This window comes from Saimiri boliviensis, chromosome 2 (genome assembly GCF_048565385.1).
Source record: "Saimiri boliviensis isolate mSaiBol1 chromosome 2, mSaiBol1.pri, whole genome shotgun sequence".
Classification (NCBI taxonomy): domain Eukaryota; kingdom Metazoa; phylum Chordata; class Mammalia; order Primates; family Cebidae; genus Saimiri; species Saimiri boliviensis.
Window position 1 is genome coordinate 185,189,129 of NC_133450.1, and position 11,981 is coordinate 185,201,109.

General features: G+C 36.6%; 1 long non-coding RNA gene across 1 annotated transcript in view; it reads right to left on the reverse strand.

The window, feature by feature from the left end:
- Nucleotides 1–11,981, reverse strand: part of LOC141582863 (uncharacterized) — a 78,218-nt gene that overhangs the window by 29,623 nt on the left and 36,614 nt on the right. The window lies entirely within an intron of this gene.

An 11,981-nucleotide genomic window follows, 5' to 3' on the forward strand; every position in this document is an offset into this window, starting at 1 on the left:
AGCCAGATTAATAAAAAAGAAAAGAGAGAATAACCAAATTGATGCAATAAAAAACGATAAAGGGGATATCACCACAGATTCCACAGAAATCCAAACCATCATCAGAGATTATTACAAACAACTCTATGCACATAAATTAGTAAACCTGGAAGAAATGGATAAATTCCTGGACACCTGCACCCTCCCAAGCCTAAACCTGGAAGAAGCCGAAACCCTGAATAGACCAATAACATGGTCTGAAGTCGAGGCAGCAATAAAGAGCCTACCACCCAAAAAAAGCCCAGGTCCAGATGGGTTCACAGCCGAATTCTACCAGACATACAAAGAGGAGCTGATACCATTCCTTCTGAAACTATTCCAGACAATCCAAAAAGAGGGAATCCTTCCCAAATCATTTTACGAGACAAACATCATCCTGATACCAAAACCCGGCAGAGACTCAACAAGAAAAGAAAATTTCAGGCCAATATCCATGATGAACATAGATGCAAAAATCTTCAATAAAATACTGGCAAACCGATTGCAACAGCATATCAAAAAGCTCATCCACCATGATCAAGTAGGATTCATCCCGGGGATGCAAGGCTGGTTCAACATACGCAAGTCCATAAACGTAATTCACCACATAAACAGAACCAAAGACAAAAACCACATGATTATCTCGATTGATGCAGAGAAGGCTTTTGACAAAATTCAAAAACCCTTTATGCTAAAAACCCTCAATAAACTAGGTATTGATGGAACGTATCTCAAAACAATAAAAGCTATTTACGACAAACCAACAGCCAATATCATACTGAATGGGCAAAAACTGGAAGCATTCCCTTTGAAATCTGGCACTAGACAAGGATGCCCTCTCTCACCACTCCTATTCAATATAGTACTGGAAGTTCTAGCCAGAGCAATCAGGCAAGAAAAAGAAATAAAGGGTATTCAAATTGGAAAGGAGGAAACCAAATTGTCTCTATTTGCAGATGACATGATTGTATATCTGGAAGACCCCATCATCTCAGCCCAAAATCTCCTGAAACTGATAAACAACTTCAGCAAAGTCTCAGGATACAAAATCAACGTGCAAAAATCACAAGCATTCCTGTACACCAGTAATAGACTTCAAGAGAGCCAAATCAAGAATGAACTGCCATTCACAATTGCTACAAAGAGAATAAAGTACCTAGGAATACAACTAACAAGGAACGTAAAGGACCTCTTCAAGGAGAACTACAAGCCATTGCTCAACGAAATAAGAGAGGATACAAACAGATGGAGAAACATTCCATGTTCATGGTTAGGAAGAATCAACATTGTGAAAATGGCCATACTGCCCAAAGTAATTTACAGATTCAACGCTATTCCCATCAAGCTACCAATGACCTTCTTCACAGAACTGGAAAAAAACACCTTAAACTTCATATGGAACCAAAAGAGAGCCCGCATAGCCAAGTCAACTCTAAGCAAAAAGAACAAAGCAGGAGGCATCACACTACCGGACTTCAAACTATACTACAAGGCTACAGTAATCAAAACAGCATGGTACTGGTACCAAAACAGAGATATAGACCAATGGAACAGAACAGAGGCCTCACAGGAAATACAACATACCCACAACCATCTGATCTTCGACAAACCTGACAAAAACAAGCAATGGGGAAAGGACTCCCTGTTTAATAAATGGTGTTGGGAAAACTGGCTAGCCATGTGCAGAAAGCAGAAACAGGACCCCTTCCTGACACCTTACACCAAAATTAACTCCAGATGGATTAAAGACTTAAACATCAGACCTAACACCATAAAAACCTTAGAGGAAAATCTAGGCAAAACCATTCAGGACATAGGTGTAGGCAAGGACTTCATGACCAAAACGCCAAAAGCAATGGCAACAAAAGCCAAAATAGACAAATGGGACCTAATCAAACTCCACAGCTTCTGCATGGCAAAAGAAACAGTCAGTAGAGTGAATCGGCAACCAACAGAATGGGAAAAAATTTTTGCAGCCTACCCATCTGACAAGGGGCTGATATCCAGAATTTACAAAGAACTAAAGCAGATCTACAAGAAAAAAACAAACAAGCCCATTCAAAAATGGGCAAAGGACATGAACAGATACTTTACAAAAGAAGACATACAGGAGGCCAACAAACATGAAAAAATGCTCATCATCACTGGTCATCAGAGAAATGCAAATCAAAACCACATTGAGATACCATATCACACCAGTTAGAATGGCGATCATTAAAAAATCGGGAAACAACAGATGCTGGAGAGGATGTGGGGAAATAGGAACACTTTTACACTGTTGGTGGGAATGTAAATTAGTTCAACCATTGTGGAAGACAGTGTGGCAATTCCTCAAGGACCTAAAAATAGAAATCCCATTTGACCCAGCAATCCCATTACTGGGTATATATCCAAAGGATTATAAATCATTCTACTACAAGGACACATGCACACGAATGTTCATTGCAGCACTGTTTACAATAGCAAAGACCTGGAACCAACCCAAATGCCCAACGATGATAGACTGGATAGGGAAAATGTGGTACATATACACCATGGAATATTACGCAGCCATCAAAAACGATGAGTTCACGTCCTTTGTAGGGACATGGATGAACCTGGAAACCATCATTCTCAGCAAACTGACACAAGAGCAGAAAATCAAACACCGTATATTCTCACTCATAGGCGGGTGCTGAACAATGAGAACACAAGGACACAGGGAGGGGAGCACTACACACTGGGGTCCGTTGGGGGGAAATGGGGGAGGGGCGGGGGGTGGGGAAGTGGGAAGAGATAGCATGGGGAGAAATGACAGATACAGGTGAGGGGACGGAAGGCAGCAAACCACACTGCCATGTGTGTACCTATGCAACAATCTTGCATGTTCATCACATGTACCCCGAAACCTAAAATGCAATAAAATAAAATAAAATAAAGAATAGAATATTAACAATTATTAATAGATTAAATGACAAAAACCACATGACCATCTCAATAGACAAAGAAAAAAACATCTGAGAAAATCTTTCAAGATAAAAATTCTTAATAAACTATGATTATAAACAAATTTCTGTAGCTTGATACACAGCATCTATGAAAAACCCACAACATCATACTTGACAGTGAAAAACTTAGGGCTTTCCCCCTAAGATCAGAAATAAGAATATATACTCTAACTAGCAGTATTCAACATTGTAATGGAGGTTCCAGCCAGTGTAATAATGTAAGAAAAGGAAATGAAAGGTTTCCATATTGAAAAGGAAAAATAAAACTGTTTCCTTTTACAAATGATGTGAACATGTATACAGAACACTCTAAGGAATTCACTAAAAATAATGATTAGGACTAATAAACGAGTTCAGCAAGGTGATAGAATACAAGATTGATATATAAAAACAGTAATACTTTTATAAGTTTAAACTGAATTTTGACTGTATTTCTATAAGTTCTATAAGAAAAAGATCTCTTTTCCAGTTGAGGCAGTTCCATTTTATTCTTTAATTTTCTGAGAGTTTTAAAAAAATAATGAACAGGTGTCAAGTTGTGCCACATGTCACTAACTGATACAGTCCTATAACTTTTTTCTTTAGCCTATTATTAATACGATGGTGGGTTATACTGGTTAAATTTCAAATACTGGACCAGCTTTGCATTTCCTCTCAACAAGGCTCTACTTGTGGCTCACAAATTTTGATAGGCTGGGTTTTTATTCAATGTTTTTTCCCTTCGCAGACACACATGTCCATTCTTACTACTTCTATTCAACATATTATTAAGTTCTAGCCAGAGCAATAATGTAATAAAAAGAAATCTAAGGCTTCCATATTGGAAACAAAGAGGTAAAATTATGTTTACCCAGAGATGGCATGCTCAGCTACACAGATCATCATGTGAAATCTGCAAAAAATCTACTAAAATAGTAAGCTAATTTGGCAAGGTTGAGGTAAACATGACTAATATATAAAAATTAGTCATCTTATTAATAGAGATGAATAATGCAATTGAAATTAAAAACACATTTGCAATAACATCAAAAAGTATAAAATATTTACCATACATCTGACAAAAGATATGAAAGGCTTGTACACTGAAAACTATAAAACGCTACTAAGAAAAACTGAAAAGGACCTAAATAAATAGGAAGATCTACTGTGTTCACAGTTCAGAAGACTATAGGTTAAGATATCAGCTGTCTCCATCATAACCTACAGATCACAATCCAATTAAAATCCCACAAGGTTTCTTGTAGAAATGGGTAAGCCAATTTTAAAACTTATATGGGCCAGGAGTGGTGGCTCACATCTGTAATCCCAGCACTTTGAGAGGCCAAGGTGGAAGGATTGCTCGAGGCCAGGAGTCGAAGACAAGTCTGGCCAACATAGTGAGACACCCCATCTCTACAAAAAAGACAAATAAAAATTCGCAGGGTGTGGTGGTATGTGCCTGCAGTTTCAGCTTCTTGGGAGGCTGGGGTAGGAAGATTGCTTGAGCCCAGGAGTTTGAAACTGAAGTGAGCTATGAATGCACAACTGCACTCTGCCTGAGCAACAGAGCAAGATTCCACCTCTATGAAAAAAATACAAATAAAAATTAGCAGGGTGTGGTGGTGCGCACCTGTGGTCCAGGTACTTGGGAAGCTAAGCCAGGAGGCTGAGGCTTGTGTCCAGGAGTTTGAAACTGGAGTGAGCTATGATTCTGCCATTACACACCAGCCTGGGCAACAGAGTGAGACCATGTCTCTATGAAAAATAAAAATAAAAATAAATAAAATAAAACATATGGATATGCAAAGGAGCTACATTAGGCAAACGAAGGTTGAAAAAGAAGAAAAAGTTGTCAGAACAACACCAGCCGATTTCAAGCTACAGTAATAAAACCAGTGAAGTAGTAGCTTAAAGTCAGAGCAACAGAGCAACAGAACAAAAAATATACCCACATTCTACTGGACAAATATACCCACATCTACTGGACAAATATACCCACATCTACTGGACAAATAATTTTTGACAAAATGCAAAGGCAATGAGGTGGACAAAGTATGGTCTTTTCAACAAAGTGTGCTGGAACAACTGAAAATCCATATACCAAAAACATGAGCCTCAAACAATCTCTCATACCACATATAAAAATTAACTCAAAGTTGATCATACATCCAATCGCAAGAACCTAAAAATATTAACTTTATTAATACAAGGCAAAAACTAAAGGAGAAATAGACAAACCCACTATATATCTACATTGATAGTTGAGGCTTCAACATCTTTCTCTCAGTAATTGATTAAGCAGGCAGAAAAATCAGTAATTATACAGATAACTTGAATGGCACTATCAATAAACTTGATCTACTTTATATTTACGGAGCATTCCATCCAACAGTAGAAGAGCACACCAAGATAGAACACAATCTGGGACATAGAACACACTGTAGCAAATGTAAAAGAAGAGAAATGATACAAAGTATGTTCTTAGACCCCACCGGAATTAAACTAAAATCAATAACTGAAAGATAGTTGGATAACTGGAAATATCTGAAAAATACTGAACACCCTTCTAAATAACACATAAGTTAAAGTCTCAAGAGAAATTTAAAAATATTTTGAAATAAATAAAAGTTAAATATATATATACCTTGCACAACAATGTGAATGTATTTAATCACACTGAACTGCGCACTTAAAATGGTGAAGATGATAAATTTTATTATGTGTATTTTATAATTAAAAATAATTTCTAAAATACAACATCAAAATTCATGGGATGCTGCTAGAGTAATGTTTAGAGATAAGCTTATAGTATTAAAAGCACATTTTAGAAAAGAAGAAAGACCTAAAATCAATAACCTATGCTTCCTCCTTGGGAATCTAAGGAACACCAATTTAAACCTAAAGCAAGAAGGAAGGAAGGAAGGAAATGACAGACCACTAACCAACAAAAAAGGAGTGAAGACACAAACTACCAGTACCAAGAATGAAAGAGAGGTTATTACTAGTAACCCCATGGACAGCAAGAAGACAATAAAAAAATACTATGAGCAAATCTATGCCTGTAAATGTGATTATTTATATAAAATGGACCGATTCCTTGAATGCAAAAACTACTAAAATTCCCTCAAGGAGATATGGATAATGAATGGTCCTACATCTAAAAAAGCAATAAAATTAGTAGTGAAATTAGAAAAGAAACTTCCTCAAAAAGGAAAACACCAGACTTAGATGTTCAATGGTGAATCCACCAACAACTTAAGGAAGAAATAATACCAATTCTGTAATCTCTCCCAGAAAATAGAAGAGTATGGATCACTTCCCAATTCATTCTGTTAGGCTAGCATTAACCTAATACTAAAACTAAATAAAGAATTTCCTTAACCTAATAAAGACTATTTTTAAAAAGTTATGGTTAATATCATACTTAATAGTGTTTCCCTGATGTTTCCCCTTTAAATCAGAAACGAGGCAAGGTGTGCTCTCTAACACATCTATTCAACATCATATTAAAATCCCCAGCTAAGTGTAATAAGACAAGAAAAAAAGAGAAAGGCATACAGGTTGGAAAGAAAGAAAGCCTCTTTATTCACAGATAACATAATTGTCTAACATGGTGGTCCATGCATGCAGAAAACCCCAGAGAATCCCGCACAAGTGAGTTTTGCAAGGTTGCAAGATACAAAGTCATCCTCAGCAAACTGACACAGGCCACATGTTCTCATTTACGAGTGGGAGCTGAACGATGAGAAAACATGGACACATGGTGGGGAACAATATACACTGGGGCCTGTTGGTGGGTAGTGGGAGGAAGAGCATCAGGAAGAACAGCTAATGCTGGGCTTAATACCTGGGTGATGGATTGATCTGTGCAGCAAACCACCATGGCACACATTTACCTATGTAACAAACCTGTACATCCTGCACATGTACCCTGGAATTTATAGTAAATTTAAATAAATGAAGAAATATTTTGTGTTTATGATTGAAAGGTAACATAGTAATGATACTAATTCTCTCTAAGCTGATATACAGGTGTAATGAAATTCATATTAAAATCCCAGCCAGGTATTTTGTAGACATATAAGAGCTTATTCTAAAATTTACATGAAAAGGGAAAGGCACTAGAATAGCCCATTCAATCCTGGAAAAGAAGAACAAAGTTGCAGGATTTACAGTACCTGATATCAAGACTTACTGTAAAGCTACAACAATAAATATAGAGAGACAAAACATTAGGCACATCAATTAATGGAATAGAAGAGAGACTGGAAATTGACCCAGAAAAATATAGTCAACTAATTTTTGAAAAAGGTGCAAAGACAATTCAATGGAGAAAAGTTTTTTCAACAAATGATGCAAGACATCTGGATGTTTATATGCAGTGAATTCAACCTCATCACACCTTACACAAAAATTGACTCAATGTATCTCAGAACTAAATGTAAATGCAGAAACTATCAAACTTCTAGAGGAAAATATTGGAGAAAAGCTACATGATCTTTGGTTTCCTGGAGTTTTAATTTTTTTGAGACAGGATCTCACTCTGTCACCCAGGCTGGTGTGCAGTGGTGCTATCACGGGTCACTGCAGCCCTGATCTCCTGGGCTCAGGTGTTTTTCCCACCTCAGCCTCCGGAGTAGCTGGGACTACAGGCGTAAGCCACCATGTCCCGCTAATTTATTATATTTTTTGTAGAGACAGGGAAGTCATTTTCAGAGATTCAGGTGTGGAGAAGATGGGGAGTATATGCTATTTTATTCCCTTTATACGTTTCTGTATTATTTGAACTTTATAATTATTTTCAGTTATAAATAAAACCTTGCTATATTTTTAAATTACTGAAAAACATGGGCACAAGATTTGAACACACACATTGCTGAAGAAAACATATAGACAGAAAATAAGTATATGAAAAGATGCTCAGTATAGGGGATGTGCAAACTAAAACCCTAATGCATACCATTACACATCTATTAGAATGGATGTTTTTTTTTTTGAGACACAGTCTCACTCTATCACCTAGGCTAGAGTGCAGTGGTGCCATCTTGGCTCACTGTAATCTCCGTCTCCTGGGTTCAAGCAAATCTCCTGCCTCATCCTCCCGAGTAGCTGGGATTATAGGTGCCCACAACCACACCCGGCTAATTTTTGTATTTTAGTAGAGACGGGGTTCCACCATACTGGCAAGCTGGTCTCGAACTCCTGACCTTGCGATCCACCATCTTGGCCTCCCAAAGCACTAGGATTACAGGTGTGAGCCACCATGCCCGGCCTAGAATGGATTTTTTTGTAAAAACTAGTAATATCAGTACTGACAAGAATGGAGAATAACAGGAACTCTCATTTATGAATCACAATGAAGAATATTTGTGATTCATGGGAGCGGGTCAAAATATCAACATTAACAAGAGTTAGGAAGAAGCTTGATTACAGCCCTCATGGATGATTTGGAGAGGTTCAAGACTTCAGTGGTATCTGTAGACGTAGTGGAAACAAGAGAAGTAGAATTAGAAGTAGAGCTGAAAATGTGACTAAATTGCTGCCAATTTATGATAAAACTTGAATGAATGAGGAACTGCTTCTTATGGATGAACAAAGGAAGTGGTTTCTTGATAGGGAATCTAATCTAGTGAAGATGCTGCAAACTCTGCTGAACTGACAACAAAGGATTTAGAATATTCCTTAAACTTGGTTGATAAAGCAGTGGCAGGGTTTAAGAGGACTGACTTCAGTTTTGAAAGAAGTTCCACTGTGGGCAAAGTGCTATCAAACAGCATCACACGCTATAGAAAAATCTTTCATGATAGAAGAGTCAACTGATGCAGCAAACTTCACTGTTATTTTAAGAAACAGCCACAGCCACCACAGCTTTCAGCAGAAGTCTATCCTGATCAGTCAGCAGCCATTATCACTGAGGTAAGACCTTAAACCAAAAAAAAGACTATGACTCACTGGAGGCTCAGTTGATCCTTAGTATTTTTTAGCAATATTTAAAGATTAACATACATACATTATCTTTTTAGACCTAATGCTACTGCACACTTAATAAACTGCAATATAGTGAAAACATAACTATTATAGGCACTGGGAAACCAGAAAATTTGTGTGACTTGCTTCACTGTGATATTAACTTTACTGCGGTGGTCTGGAAACAACCTGCAATATCTCTGAGGTATGCTGTATAAAAAACGCATGACATGACATACTCTCACTGAAGAGGAAGGGGAGAATGGAGTGTAAGAAAATTTAGAAATGAATGGAAACTGTAAAAGAAAACAACAACAACAACAAAACCCTGTATATAAGCACTGTTCTGCAGTAGGTAATGGTTTTTATGGAAATATGGGGTAATAGTTCTGATACTGCTGTACATGTACATTGGAATTGAAAAACTAAGTAAAAGGATGGTGAATGGTAGGAGCCAGGTTTCTCACTATGGGCTGGGTAGTTACAGATGAGTAAGGAGGAAAGGTAAGAATAAACTGTGTAGTTCTCAGTTAAATTCTAAGACATCAGGATGAAATCTTCTTTAGCTTAAAACAGACATTGATGAGTAAAAATAGAAATTAAAATATGTATGCATACACAGGTTAATATACATACATACAGTTCCTACTTGTGGTCACTGGCATGGCCTAAAAGCAATGACACTCCAAGAGTGATGAGCATATCAGAGCAAATCTGGTTTCTAATACTATTTTCCAATAAAAGAAACCAGGGGTCCTTGAAGTGATTAATTTTAGGGCTAGAGCAGAGAATATATAAGATTAGCCTGGAGCATCATGTAGTGCCAGAAAGTGGGAAAGTGCTCAAAACACAGAGACTGTGAGAATGTCAAAAAGATTCAGAAGCAACTGAAAGAGCTCCCAACAGCAAAAGTAGAAATACAAAATAAACAATGCAGTATTCAAGTAAAACTGGCCAGCAACAGAAAACCTAAAAGTTAATAAAAACAGTTCAATTTTATCTACAGCTTTACAAATTTGAGGGATTTTTAAGTTGATTTGTCTACTAAGGAGGTCTACCATGGATCTAAGTACTAATCACTTAGAAAACAGAATTTAGAAGGTATAGGCTAAAAGGGTAATTATTCCACAATCTCTTAAGCAAGGGCATTCACACTTTAAAAATACACAAGTAATTAGCAGGACTCGGTTTTCCCTGTTTTGAACTATCTAAACAGTGGCATCAGATGGGACAGAAGAAAATTATCTAAATGGCAATCCTTTCCCCATGTGTATCAGGCAACAAATGCAATTAATCACAGAGAGAGGAAAACCTCCCCTGTGGTCCTTGCTTATTATCTCTGTTTTCAAAGAGCCTTTGCTCAAAGGAAAGAAAACACTGAACTAGAGTCAGTTGATTTGTACATCCTGGCATACTAAAGCTGATTACATGGGAGGCATGACAGAACTTTTGCAAAATAGGCATATAGGATGAAGGAAGATATAAAGATCAGTCAGCATAGGGGCTGAAAATACCAACTCAATTATGAGGTAGAAAAAAAAAGATAGCTGTCCAATAATAATGTTCAATGAACATGGTGAAGGAGATCTTGTTCAGGTAGGCCACTGATACAAAGTATCAGAAGCATAAGAATTGTTCAAGAAGTAACAGCAATGATGATGGTGAATATTACAAATCATCCAAGTCAGGATGGTCAGTACCTAGGAGTCTTCAGGTATGAATAGTTGGAAAAGATATGTTTTGGCATTAGCTGCAGAACATTATCATGGCAATATATTAAAAATCAATGTTTTAATGGCAAAAATTTCTATAACTTAAAAGAAGCCAAATACAAAACTGTGTACAAGTATGTAAAAATAAATATACACAAACCAAAACACATTGACCAAAATGCTAATGATGGGAGTATAGCTGACTTTTTTCCTTTGTATGTTTCTATATAGTCTGTTATTATATTATTCCTCAAATGACTATAACAAACTTTAAAAATTAGTTTTTATTAACACCTTTCACTAAAGACACATGATGGCCCACATATCTACAGGTATCCATGGGAAATCAAGGAATTAAATTAAACCTGCTGTGGTTTATTCACAGAGTGGATAAAAGATTCTGATCTTAGAACAGAAATAACACCATTTGTTCATGGACTAGGTTAAAAACAGATACTTAATGTATACATGTTCAATTTAAATAAAGAGGATGTCAAATAAAAATTACAGGAGGCCGTTGTTTTGGACTGAGATCCTGGACTAGGCTCAACTGGCCAGACCAAACCAGAATGGAGTCACTCATGAATGTAATTAACCTGAACTCTGAAATGAGCCAATTTTCCAAAAAAGTAGAGATTCACAGCAATCAGTAGAGGCCCAGTTTACCTGAGCTGGCATGGTAAAGAAGTCTCCTCTGTTTGAATGCTGTAAAGAAAGTAACTTTGTAACTACCAATCTGTTTTTTGCTCCTTCTTTCTGCTTTCTTTAGCCTTTTTCTACTTATAAATTACATCTCCTTTGCTCAGCTCACTGGAGTGGCTTTTGAAGTATTTAGATGGGATGCTGCCCAATTCATAAATCCCTAATAAAAGATGTTTAAGTTAAATTTGTTGAAATTTGATTTTTAACAAGGGTCAAAAAACAGTCAAAGAAGCTATCCTTTGATATAACCATTTTTAATAGAATCTACTATAGATTAAGTAAGAGACAGATTGGTAAACTAATGGAATATTCACAATGGTAGAATTGTAAATGATTTCTTTTCTTTTCTGCTTATTGGTATTTTCTTTTACTTTTTTTTTTTTTTTTTTTTTTTTTTTTTTTTTTTGGCAAGGTCTTGCTCTGTAATACACGCAAGAGTACAGTGGCATGATCATGGCTCACTGTAACCTCAACCTCCTGGGCTCAAGCAATCCTCCTGCCTCATTTAAAATTTTTTTTTTTTTTTTTTTTTGCATTTTACATATTTTTTATTTAACTGTAATAAAGTGACACTAAAACAGAAAAAAAGCCCGAACAGTATGATTCCTTTGCTTGA